The sequence below is a fragment of the Sinohyriopsis cumingii genome, chromosome 11, assembly GCF_028554795.1.
Source record: "Sinohyriopsis cumingii isolate HCF-2022 chromosome 11, ASM2855479v2, whole genome shotgun sequence".
In the NCBI taxonomy this organism is placed as follows: Eukaryota; Metazoa; Mollusca; class Bivalvia; order Unionida; family Unionidae; genus Sinohyriopsis; species Sinohyriopsis cumingii.
The window spans coordinates 30,250,378-30,265,127 of NC_142971.1; the positions used below are offsets into that span (position 1 = coordinate 30,250,378).

The following is a 14,750-nucleotide window of genomic DNA, read 5'->3' on the forward strand; positions in this document are numbered from 1 at the left end:
AATGTTCAGGGGTTCATAATTGTTCTATGTTCTTTTTGCAATTAAATACTATTAAAGAAACTTCATTTCAAGCGCTTTGATTTTATCACTGTTATTTAAAGCTCTCACTCTTTGTATTCTCAATGCATCTGCCAATATTTGACTGTTATTGAAATTACATGCATTAGTAAATGCAAATTTTGACTTACAGATACAAATTTCATTCATTTATTTCTTATCCGAATTTTCTGGGCTTTAGAAATTGACTTTTATGTTTATAATCTGGATTTGAATTTTTCTGCTCTTTTCAAGCGACTCAATATTTTTGCTGAAGATTGAAATAACACAAAATGGTTGTTTTGTTGGCTTTTGTATAACGTTTATTCAAAGCTGATTAATATTTTAATATGCTGTCTTCGTTTTTTTTCGAGTTACTTTCGGTAACTTTTGGGAACTATGAAGATGGTGATATGGAGGATAGGACCCGTACAGTACAAATCTTCAGTGGTCATTTATGCTAGTGAATCTATCAATGGTCAATGCATTTAGCTTCTCAACTCCCGAGTCTATTTTTAAAGTGCTTTGTAATATAATTTAGTAACAGTGGTTTTGTTTGATGTTTTAAAATTCTATTTCGTAGGATGAATTTCATATGATGTTAGTTTGATAATGGGTATCTAGCATATTTATATTTTCCTTATTCAAGTTTGTTTGAGCCCACTGGTACCATTAACCCTCTTAAATAATAAATATAGTTACATGTGCACACACACACACACACACACACACAGATCCTACGTGATGCTGCATCATTATATTGCCTGTGTCTTATGATTTTGTTCTGTATATCAACTAAAGTTCTCTGATCGTTGATTTGGTAAGGTATCCTTGCAAATGCATGCGAGGTAATTTCACAAGTTAGTTTTGGGACTGCAGTTTTACATTGCTACCCTACCACAGTGTAATACTATCTAAAAAGAACATATTGTCTTTTTTTATTTAGATTCCATGACATGTTGCGAGAACATGTTGTGATTTTTACTCAGTTCAGAGGCAAAAAGAGATTACCCCTCTTGAGTGATATTTTTATATCAATCCTTGTTTTAATATACTTTAATAAGTTCGATTTATTAATATGTATGCAAGAGCCATTTTTTGGCAGGAAAACTAATAACGTTCCTTCTAAATCTGTTGTTGTTGTTGTGGGGTTTAACGCCATTTTTCAGCACACGATAGGCTATGCATGGCGGCCAGTATTAATGGTGGAGGAAGAACCCGGGAAAACTCCGGGAAGAACCACCGACCCACGAGAAGCTACTGGCAAGCTTTCTCACATACCCACATTGGCCGAATCCTGGACTCGAACCCACGCAGACAGAGGTGAGATGGCAGTGATCCGTAACGGAGAGCGCTTTAGACCACTCGGCCACTCGGGGCCCCTTCTAAATCTGTAATTATTGTACATAACTGCAACTATTCAGTTCTAATTGTGAAAAAGTGTATACACACACACACACACACACACACACACACACACACACACACACACACTTATGAGTTATCTTGCCTCTGGACAGAGATGTTCGCGATGTACGGATAACAAGAGCCTTGAAGAGAGCTCAGTGCTAAATGGACCAAAGATTAGTCAGGCTGTCCTTGATCTCAACAATGTCTCGCCACAGCGTAAAAACACGAAGCTTACCCGAATCAAGTTCAACACTGCAAGGCTGAACCATTCGCAGGTGAGAGAGCAATATCAAGCTCACATTGAAAACCTACTGACTGCGCACGGACCACTAACTGGTGACCCAAACTCAAAGTTTAACCAGCTCAAGCACATGTTGAGTGAGTCTGCGAAGGTCATCCTAGGACCCAAAAGAAAAGTCCATCGAGACTGGTTTGACGAAAATAACGAAACAAAAGCAAGGTGCATATATAAAAATGCGAAAACGACGTTGACTCAGTCTCAAAACGAGATCGCTTCAAACACATGCAGAGCAAAGCTCAGAGAGCACTCCGCATTATGAAAAATAGCTGGTGAGACTGCAAAGCAGACGAAATCCAGCATTACGCAGACACTAACGACTCGAAAGAGTTATTTAGGTCCCTGAAGAATGTCTATGGACCATCGAAAGTTTGCAGCACCCCTATAATCTCTTCTGATGGGACCACTCTGCTCAAGGACAAAGAAAGCATCATCGAAAGGTAGAAGGAACACTTATCCAATCTACTGAACATGCCCTCTACCGTTGAATCTGCATGTTAGTCGCAATGGTCCCGAAGTCAGCTATCTCGGACCTGGACTTGCCCCTACCAAGAAAGAAGTCGAGTGAGCCATCAAAATGACCCGCTCTGGCAAGGCACCAGGCGCGGATGGGATTCCGGTTGAACACTTCAAAGCAGCTGGCCCTAAGATACTTGATGCACTGCACAGCATCCTGATCAGCATTCGGGAAGAGAAGTCCATGCCACAGGAACTCAGACGCAGTGATTGTCACCTTATACAAAAACAAAAGGAACAAAGCTGACTCCGGCAACTATGGAGGCATATCACTTCTGTCGATAGCAGGCAAGATTATGGCTCGCGTCCTTCTCAACCGTCTGGTCATTAATGTCTCGGAAGCCATACGGCCAGAGGCCAAATGTGGCTTCAGACCAGATTGGAACACGATAGACATGATCTTCACAGTGAGACAAATACATCAAATGTGCATTGAACAAAAAATGAACTTCTACGATGTCTTCATATACCTCACAAAGGCATTCGATACGGTCAACAGAGATGCACTATGGGTCATCTTATCACGACTCGGTTGCCCTAGGAAGTTCATTAAGATGATCCTACATTTCCACGACGGCATGAAGAGACTCGTTCTCTACAACGGGGATGTCTCCAAGCCATTCAACATTTCCAACGGAGTGAAGCAGGGTTGCCTTCTCGCCTCAGTATTATTCAACCTATTCTTCACATGTGTTCTGAACCATGCTACACCTGATCTCCAGAAAGGAGAGTACATAAAGTACGGACTGGACCTTCTCCGACTGAATGTCCTGTCCAAACAAAGGAGAAACTTATTCTTGAAGCACTGACTGTGCTCTCATGACACACGGAAGCAGATCTCCAGATCATCGTTGCTCGCTTCGCGGAAGCCTCGAGACTCTTCGGACTCAATATCAGTCTCAACACGACCGAGGTACTTCACCAACCTGTCCCAGGCACCAGAGCTCTCCCCCCCCCCTCCCCCACCATTGTATCGATCGAAGACACCCAACTGAAAGCTGTCGATCACTTCAAGTACCTTGTAAGCATCATATCTTCCGATGGAGCAGTTGTGTTAACAAGCCTCCTATTTGGATGTGAGACCTGGACAACATACAAGAAGCACATCAAGCAACTTGAGCGCTTCCACACGAGAGCCCTGCGCTGGATTATGGTCATCAGCTGGCAAGATAGAGTGACGAACCTAAAAGTGCGGGATAGAGCAGGCATAACCAGTAATGAAGCAATGGTCATGAGAGCCCAACTCCTGTGAACGGTTCATGTCATCCGTATGGACGAGTTTCGAATGACACGTCATATTTTATATGGAGCTCTATCTAGTGGACAGAAAAACATTGGTCGTCCGAAGAAAAGATTCAAAGCATCTGTCAAGGACAGTCTCGGATTCTGCTTGATATCTGTGACAACCCTCGAGTCCTGCGCCAAGGGTAGACCTGGCGGGCGTGCAGCTGTTAGTAATGGGTACAAAACCATCGAGGATACCCGCAGAAAGAACGAAAGTCGCGGACGCCAGAGAGAGAGAGAGATGGATGGATGGATGGATGGATGGATGGATGGATGGATGGGTGGATGGATGGATGGATGGATGGATGGATGGATGGGTGGATGGATGGACGGACGGACGGACGGATGGATGGATAGATAGATAGATAGATAGATAGATAGATAGATAGATAGATAGATAGATAGATAGATAGATATAAGGAAACGTTTACATTTACCTTTCGTTAATTGTTTTATAACGCGAAGGGCGTTGTATATACATTATCGTTTTCACTGTTCTGTGTATCTAATATAGGCTGTAAATTGAAAACAAGAAGGCTACTGTACTTTATAACATTATATATATTTGTAATTTGAAGTACTTAATTCACTCTGCTCGTGTATTTGTTTGTACGTCTTATAGATACTTGGTAAAGGCACGATTCAGTTTCATTTGATTTGGATTGAAACACCCTTTACTGCTAAACATTTAGGATATTAACCCATTTTGTAAAACATGTACCTCATTTTCTTTGGACACTATACTACTTACCAAGATATGTACTACATTGGATACCTGTTCCCATTATTCTATCGAAGAAGTACTTGTTGCGGGATTACAGCTGTTTCTTGGTCTCTAGTGGTGTTACAGTATATAGTCGAGAACACGTCCAGTCATATTTCATCTGTGGGAATGCCAAGGAAAATGTCATTTGGGGTACCACATGAATTAAACTATGTTTTTCTTTTAACTGCTTTGTTATGTAATCTTGTCATAACACGTTATGTTTTTATACTGCTATACAACATCTTGTTTCCAGTAGATTTATCTTTTAGCGGTTGATCTTTGAGACCCTGACCTCTTCGGATTGTAACAAACCACACACTCTATCACATACATACATACATACATACATACATACATACATACATACATACATACATACACACACACATACATACATACGTACGTACGTGCCTGTATGCATGCATGCATGCATGCATACATACATACATACATACATACATACATACGTACGTACGTACGTGCCTGTATAAATGCATGCATGCATGCATACATACATACATACATACATACATACACGACCGCTCTGGTGACCTAGTGGTTAGAGCGTTCGCCTCGGTAGCTGGAGGTCGTGGGTTTGAACCCCGGCCGAGTCATACTAAAGACTTACAAATATGGAACTAACAGCTGCCTCGCTAGGCGCTCAGTATTAAGAGGTTAGTGTTAGGACTGGTCGGTCTGGTGTCAGGATAATGTGACTAGGTGGGACATTTTGCTAGATGTCTGCGGCATTATGCCCCAGTGCTAGACATCACTATAAACTGTCACAATGCAGACATCGTAGCGATCTGACTGGAAAGTTGTTGAAGCTACGTAAAAATTCCAAAACACACACACACACACACACACACACACACACATAAATAACCTTAGATCTCTTCAATGGAAGGTGATAATTTGTATATAAAATGTGAACTATCTTCAGCCCACAATAGACATTGGACACAAAAGAATGGGTCGTGTTTCATGTAATTGACTGATCTAGGAATGACGTATGGTCCTGTCATTTAACTTTTGTCGCCGTAGGTTTTGTTCCCCTTTTTCGCGGTTGATAACTTAAATTGGACACAAGAGTGTCAAGTCTTCTCTTATAGTTCTGACAATGATTCCATACGCCCAGCAAAGCCACTGTGTTCCGTCGACGAGAGTTGGGGCAAGTATACGGAAGTGGGATGTATATCCCAATTTTGTTTACATTACAAGAATTCAGTAATTTTATTTTATGACCATGAAACCTTTGCTCTTTCTGCAACAGAGAATGTGAATCTCACATGCAGCAGTAAATTAAATTTAAAGAACGTTAACGATAAAAATCTGTAGAACTTTGACAATATAATTTGTAGAATGTTTCGAGCAATATTGGCTATTACAGTATTTTTTTTAAAAAGCGTTGATCTAAATGAGCATTCTTATAAACAATGACTTAGGATAACATTAAACAGATTTGCATGGTATGTCAAGTTTTTCTATCTCCTGTGAGACTAAATATGCAAACAGAAATTAAATTCCTATAATAAAATTTAATAATTAAAAAAAGGAAAAGAAAAAGAAACAAAACAATCGGATATACCTGGACAAACTATTCAGGGAATATGACGAATCACTGTAAAAATGGTAATAGGGTTCAAGCCTATAGTTTATGAGTCTAACATGCAGACCACATATCATCACAGCAGGCCAGTACTATTTATAGAATTTGCGATTTCATACTGCGAATGCAAACACACAGAAGTTGTTCTTTAACATTAACACGTACATAAATAAATTCGTGTTCTTTCTAAAAGCTGTATAGTAGTTTGTAGTTGCTGATTTAAACTTTTTGTTTTCGAGTTCAGTGATATTTATAAAGACTCTAAATTAGTGTCAAAGCTGGAAAGGTGGGTTAAAAGAATACGTTTCTGCTGACCTTTTAATTTTGCTACTGGAACACAAGATAAATGAGTATTATTTTCTACATATTTGCATAATGCAAACTAACATTCCTAAAATACAGCAACAGTCGAGGAGCTAAAAATAATATAATAAGTGTTTCTCTTTTGTTTTATTGGAAAACGAAATGCTATTTAAAATATCAGATTACTGTTAAACGAGGAATATTTTCGACACTTTCGCGAATAGTTTCGTACGAAAGTGCCATTATTATTTTTAGTTAACCATTCATGCTCACAGGGGTCAAATAATATTGTTTTTATGGACGCACGCATTTAATATGTCAATTTTGGTAACACGCATTTAATATATCATTTATGATACCACGCATTTAATATGTCATTTATGGTAACACGCATTTAATATGGCATTTATGGTAATACGCATTTAATATGTCATTTATGGTAACACGCATCATTTAATATCTCATTTATGGTAACACGCATTTAATATGGCATTTATGATAACACGCATTTAATATGGCATTTATGATAACACGCATTTAATATGGCATTTATGATAACACGCATTTAATATGGCATTTATGGCAACACGTATTTAATATGGCATTTATGGTAGCACACATTTAATATGTAAGGCTTGTGCATACAATCTTTACGAAAGGAAGGACAAAACATAATCCAGAAGACAACAACACGCAGATAAGTTAGTTAACGAAATAAAATATATTGTATGCAATATAATGCATCTGTCTATAACAATTATCTAAAATCTAGTTGTCTCATAAAGAAGTCATTTTCCTTCATTATAAATGTATGTATAGCACAGAAAAAAAATCTAGCTCTTTATATTAAATAATGTTCCAATTAGTTTTAACTTATTTGAAAAAATAATCTAAGTTATGAAAACTTCAAACTATGTTGCAGAACACGTAGGATGATATTTATTAAGAAAGTCATGTTACGTATACGTATAAAAACGGTATATCCTTTTCATACTGTTTTTAAATCAGAATTTTAAAAAAGAAAGATTACGACATTCACACAAGCAGCAACGTTCCGTCATCCATCCGAGCTAGTAGAGAAGAAATCATGTTGCTATCTGATGTATTTTACTAACTTGATTTCAGACAAAAACAGAGCTCAAACAGTAGCTGAACAATCCAAGCGGCTTTGCAAATTTCATGTAGGCGGGGCGCAGAAACCTCGAACTTTTCGAAACCCACGCAGGTAAGGTGACAAATGATATTAAATAGACCCTTCAATATTTATGTGCCGAATCTATTAGTATATAGTTTGCTTTCTTTGCTCGAGACCGTTAGATAAAACAAGACGGAGAACGAATGGAGAGGTTGTTAATCGTTCCCCGCTGAGATCATTCCTTACTTGTCACAATTCATATAGATGTAAAATAGCATTTTTAGAGATGGTAGGCATGAATTCGGAAAACCTTGTTATTTGTAAACAGGCTTTGCAATTGCGTGGCAAGAAAATCTACCCCACACGCAAAACTTAGTTCTAGGACTATTAAACAAATTGTTTGATGGGAATGTTGAGCCCCCACTGGATCTGGGCCTGCCCAATCCCTCCATGGAGTTTACTTAGGTGGTTGTTAGGCCATTGAGGCGTTGTAATGTACCAGATACCATCGGGTGTGAATCCTGGTCTTCTTAGTCCTACAAAATATAAGTGCATTGGTTGTATCATAAGGGCTGAATGTAGAAACCTTGAAAGTGGTTCCATTCAAGTATAATGAAAAATAACTTCTAGTTTTCTGCCAGGATTCTACTAATCAGAGCTCGGTAGCTCAGAAAGGGATTAAATTCGTCTGTCTTGAAAGATGGAAGAAATGATAAACAAATATTCACAAGTGCATTTTATAACGAATTATCGCGTTTTTAATCATGACAGTTACCATCAATCTGTAAAAGCGCAATGTTATGTAATTACGATGGAAACTAACCGACCTCCAGGGTACTGATCGGTTTCAAAAAAGTCTTGTAACTTTAATCAAAATCGACTGCAGACAAATAAACCCCTATCGAGGCCAAGGTTGCCAGTCACGATTCTCATTAACTGAAATGAGTCAAGTTTTTCTCACAGTATCAAACGCTGCAGAAACATTGTCACCGGAATGCTTAGCGATGAAATTGTGATATTCGAGACAACAAAAGCCTCTGGAATCTGCTCTATAATAAAATTAGTATCATTGGAAAACCGGTACAACAGAACGATAATTGATATGAATTTATTAGGCACTTCACTATTACTTTCTTCACGAATAGGGCTCAATATCCTATCTCGTATATACTCAAATGGGGACATTTCCACAATAGGCCCGGACAATTTACGACATATAATAGCTTGTTAAGAGGTAAAATGAATAACATAAAATTGTCCAGACTTTATTTGTTGCGCGAGGGCGTAGAAATCATCCTATAGTGTAAGTTGAATAATTGAAATTACTAAGGACTTAGATTTTCTTTTTAAATATTATTAAAACATTCACCATCTTGCTTCAATTTAAATTTCCACGAATAACGCTGCCCTATCACTAACCAAGTTGTTGTTATTGGAGCAGACAAACCAGAACACACAAACAGCTAACCACAAGCGTATTTTCTCGTGGTAAACATACGAATAAATGTGTTCAAAAGAGTCTTATATCCACGATTGCATCATGCGCCTGCAGGTTATGGTATACCATGTTCGTTCTACCCATAATGTCATGCATGGACTCTAATCTTCTGGCAAATTGCGCTACGTTACGTTATGGTCAACACTGGTTGTAGTCCAGTAAGTGTTCTACACAGATAATTTACAGTATAAATAAGTTTCACATCCATTAGACATCATATCTACGCATCAAGCTGGCATCGAAAACAATAATAACTAGCAGAGTCCAAACTTAAAAGGAGGCATTATTTATTTATTTATTTATTTATTTATTTATTTATTTATTTATTTAAAGCTGTTGACAATAAATTAAACCATATATTCATACATATAAATTTCTTGCTGAACACATGTTCAACCATTACCTCATTGCAAATAAAATCAATAACAGGAATACTATTACTACTACTACTATTATTATTATTATTATTGTTATTATTAATGTCATCTCCATTACCTTGTTTAATATATACATTACTATCTCTCCCATTTCATGTATAATGTTCTTAAGATACTATGCAGAAAATAATTTTTAATATTGCATATACACTGATGTCAATCTCGTGTCATCCTTTCGTGAAAGTGCATCTACGATTAGATTGTCTTTTCCTTTGATGTGCCTGATGTCAATATTGTATTCCTTCAACATCAAATTCAACCTTAATAATATCTTATTTTGTTTTTTATGAAGTGGTTTGTGATCATTAAATACAATAATCAGAGAAGGAGCTGAACTTATATACATTTCAAGGTGTTCCAAAGCCAATATCAAAACCAAACATTCCTTATTGATTGTGGAAGAATCCCTCCAATGCCTTATTTATTTGCTTAGAAAAGGAACATTGGATGATCGACGCAATCACTGTCTTCTTGGATCAATACTCCGCTAACCCCAACATCACTTGCATCAACAGACAATTGAAATGTTTGACTGAAATTTGAAGCTGTAAGAACTGGTGCGCTCTTAAGTATGGTCCTTAACTTATCAAAAGCCTCCTGAAATTTTTCAGATCAATGAAACTTGCTTTTCTTACTCGATAAATTTGTTAGGGGTTCAGCAATTATGGCAAAATTGGAGCAAAATTTCCTATAATATCTAGCTTAGCCCAAAAATCACATCAGTCGCATCTTACTGATAGGCGCGGGAAATTCGGAGATAGCCTTGACCTTGATTTCTACAGGTTTAACTTGACCTTGTATTACAATGACACACAAATGTAACACAAGCTCACTTTTAGCTAAATTAATTGTCAAACCAGTGAGTGTAGGAAAAAAGTCCTCAACGGTCTCGAAGTGATGTTTCCAGGTGTCGTTGTAGCTGATGATGTAATCGATGTACTCATCAGTTTTCTAGACCAGATTTTATCATGTTCATTAAACGCTGGAATTTTTCATCCCAAACTGCATTACTTTATACTGATAAAGTCCATCTGGAGTTGCAAATGTTTGCGTGTGCGTGTGCGTGATTTGGATTTGTAACGTAGCTTTAACAATTTTTCATATCGCTACGATGTTTACAGTGTGGCAGTTTACAGTCATGTCTAGCACTGGGACATCATGCGGCAGACATGTAGCATGATGTCCCACCTAGTCACATTATCCTGACACCAGGCCGACCAGTCCTAACACTAACCTCTTAATGCTCAGCGCCTAGCGAGGCAGCTGTTAGTGACATTTTTTGTTAAGTCTTTTGTCTGACTCGGTCGGACTTCCACGCATCCGAGGCGGACGCTCTAACCACTACGCCACCAGAGCGGTCACAGAGTTGCAAATGCCGAAATTTCTTCTGCTCTTTGCAAAATCCTTACAAAATGTCAATCTTGGATTTCCACATTTGCCAATGCAGTAATCGATTTTTTGGCATTGGAAATGATTCTGTTTTGGTGACACTGTTCACTGTTCTATAATCATGACACATATGGAAAGTATTATCTGGCTGCGGCACAAGAACCCTTGGTGAACTCTAGTTACTTTTGACTTAATTAGATAAAATAATTATCCAGCAAATACTGAATATCTATTTTCAATCATTTCAAGGTCATGATAGATTTTACTTGTTCGTGTTGGTACATCAGGAAAAAAGTACTCCTATTCACATAATAGCTGCTTTAGTTCACTATTTTCTCGTGGCTGTATATGAGAAAGTTTCTGGTCCAGATTATTTGATATTTCTGAATTCCGAAGATTGGCTACACCAAAGGCACTGCAGTCAGATTGCATGGCTTCGTTTAAATCCATAATGTGTGTGTGACAGGTACAAGGGGCTGAATGATTAACAGGGCCACCTCTATCAACATACACCTTTAACGTATTGTTTCTGTTTCCTTCTCCAATGAGCATTAAGGATATTGTTTAAGTCACTTAGCTGGAAGATGATTTTGAGGTATATGCAAGAGAACAATATCACCAGGCTAAAAACTTGTTTACCTTAATTTTAGTTTTGACTCAGTAGAGTAAATATTAGCTCACAACTTATATTTGAAATCAGAGACACGGTCAAGAATAATAAGCTCTCAATCTTCGTTTGAAAGAAGTTTCTCTTTTAACTTCAATGGCCCCCGGACATTAAGTCAAAGGACAAAACCCTAATGATTATTGAACCGTTTTCCTAACAGCAAACAACATCAAATTACCACCCTCATACCAATTGTTTGCTGTATCAAAGCAATATGACAGAATCATATGCTTAAATATTTTATGAAATCTTTCTAAAGCCCCATGGCTTGTAAACTGATTTGCAGAAGATTTTTTGGATGCCCAATTCATGCATACTTGTTGGAAAATTGAAGACTTACACTCTGACCCATAATCAGAAGACCAAAATGTTTATATATACATATATATATATATATATATATATATATATATATATATATATATATATATATATATATATATATATATATATATATATATATATATATATATATATATATATAATATAATATAATATAATATAATATAATATAATATAATATAAAGTTTATCAAAGCTTTCAAAACTTTATCAAAGCCATTATTCTGCTAAATGGTTAGTCATATGCAGGAATATGCTGCATAATAGCCTTAGGTATCTTGTGATTGGTCTTTCTTACCATTAGGCAATGAAACTTAGCGAGAGAATAACCATCAGCTATTGAAGAATCATTCTCCAGAGTGTGTACCTTTTGCATGTCTTGATGATAATATAGACGCAGGTCTTGAGATCTTCCGTTAAGATGAGCTGTCAACCTGCTCCACTGAGCACCAATATCAAATATTGTTCTTTTTCTATACCAAAATCAGCATTGGTTTGTCGAGTTTCTTTTCTATAATTCCTATACCTCTGTCGATATGCCTCAGGTAGACTCTCATAACCCGTCAAGACCACATTCCTTAACCACATCATAATCAACACTCTGTTGTAAATGACAGTGACAAGAAGATATCACGAACTCTGCCAGTGAGTACACTTTGTAATAACTAATTCCAGAGCTTTCTTATCCATAGCATGTTCTCAGCAATTTTCTCAAAGTGAAGAAAATATCAACTAATTTTTCCTGAAATAAAGCCAAAATCTGAATCTGTTTATAAAGGGGTAGAGCATGCTCTGTCTCGCAGTTCTAATTCTCCTAATTCCATTTGCATCTCTCTCTCTCTCTCTCTCTCTCTCATTACCTCTTCTTTCGCTCTCTGCCAATTTATTGTTTTCTTTTTGTATTTATTATTTTCTTTTTGTATTAGCATTTGCCTATCATTTTCCTCTTTCTGAATTTGCAGTTCCTTTATTTCTTTCGGAAGCTGGAGTCTTGTTAATTCCAATTCCGACCGCTCCTGTGGCCTAATGGCTAGAACGTCATTCAAGGATGCGGTAGGTCGTGGATTCGAACCCCTGCCGAGTCATACCAAATACTTTTAAAAATGGTACTAACAGCTGCCTCGCTAGGTGCTCAGCATTAAGAGGTTAGTGATAGGACTGGTCGCCCTGGTGTCAGGATAATGTGACTGTGTGGGACATCATGCTACATATCTGCCCCAGTACTAGACATCACTTAAACTGCCACACTGCAGATATCGTAGCGATATGACTGTAAAAAAAAAGTTTTAAATCTACGTTAAAAATCTAAATCACACACACACACACAGAGACACACACGCACACACAACTACAATTCCATCCAGAATGTTTTCAGCTGTAATACATCTATAATGTGTGAGTGTATTAATGTGTGTGAATGCATTTATGTATATGAAAGTTTATATCTCTTGTAGTGATTGAATGTTTATCCATATGATAGATTTGTTTTACTGTATGTATCAAACATGCCACCATCAATTTCTGTAACACATGTATGTATGTATGTATCTATGTATCTATGTATGTATTTAGGTAGGTAGGTAGGTAGGTAGGTGGGTAGGTATGCATGCACTTGCTGCAAATATAGATCCATTCTGTTTAATAGCTTTCCATGTCTTTAATTTTCTCTGTTTTCCTGTGCACTTACTTATTGGCTTTAGGCTACTTCCCCACCAATGTATCATCAAGTAACCAAACCATCTGTCATCTTGAAAATACCACATACTTACGAGTCACTTTATTAATTTATGACTCATTTTTCGACAATGCATTATACTTTATCTTCCATGTGTCAGAAAGTAATTATAAGGTGTCAGTCCACCGTCGACGCTCACGTTAATATTTTAGGACTAACAGAGCTTATGTTTACATCTGTTGATTCTGATTCGAAAGAAATCAGTTCTGATTTGTCAAATTTGGTGTATCTTGAGGGAGACTTTAGTTGCTCAGATACAAAGGTTTATCCAGACCATCTTGAGTTCGACGAGATTATTGCCCCTGGTTTTGCACATTAACTTTTTACCTCATTACTCGTGTCGGTCATTAATTGTATTCCTTGATCCTTAACATTTCCAAGAAGTCACTGTGTAATGATATATGCAAACCTTTCGCGTTTTCTTACCAAGATTGTGTTTCACTCTGTTCATTCAACTCCTTTGATAGTACTCTTGTACCACTTGCCGTCTCAAAGGACTTTGTTTGTTGGTTGGTTGGTTGCTGTATGGCACAGCGACACAAGTAGGCTATTTAGTGCCGAGGCAACTTTAGTAAAGTGCCTTGCCCAAGAACGCACCCTTTCGTCGTAAGTTCGGCGCGCTAACCACAGCGGCTCTTCAAAGAACTTTGAAATTATTATCAAACCATTCCAATATTGCTTCTTGACCAGTTGATCGCCATCTTGTTATGAGCAGTCCAGGTGACACTTTGATGATAGTCATTGATCACTGACGTTGACAGTACTTGCCTAATTCTTCACATTTTGGGTAATTAACCTTGCAAATGTGTCCACACCTTGCTAGATATATATCAGACCATGTCCAATTTGTCTTCTCTCAACAGACTGCAAGGGAATGATTCGCTTCACGTTGCCGGAATGGCCAGCCACGTTCTTACACCAAAACACCCTTGCAGCACTTTACTCTAGAATGTCATTTACATGGCGAACTCCTACTATTTCGTATTTTATGGTACAAGATTCATATTTGATTAATTGTCACTACACCGCTCTGTATCTCCATCAATGTTCCATTACCCCCAACTGTGTGTATTGTTATTATTATTATTTATTATTATTATTATTATCATCCAAAAATGATGTATATCATTTTATATGTGGAAATACGGCAAACATTTTGCTAGGGTTACCTTCTAAAGGTTCATATTTTTCTGTATAACGATACATGTTTTAGTTTGACTTTTGACCTTTCCTCTCTGTATCATCATCATTGTCCAATTTCTCCGTACTTTCTCTTTCATCATCATAATAATCATCATCATCATTTTATTATTATTATTATTATTA

The 14,750-nt window shown here is 37.3% G+C and overlaps 1 protein-coding gene across 1 annotated transcript in view; it reads left to right on the forward strand.

Moving 5' to 3' along the window:
* The window catches only part of LOC149787840 (ataxin-10-like), a 118,719-nt gene that overhangs the window by 98,392 nt on the left and 5,577 nt on the right, over positions 1-14,750 (forward strand). The window contains exon 11 of the transcript XR_016424115.1: positions 7,348-7,447. The gene's annotated coding sequence lies outside the window, so the exon portion shown is untranslated. The remainder of the gene's footprint in view (positions 1-7,347; positions 7,448-14,750) is intronic.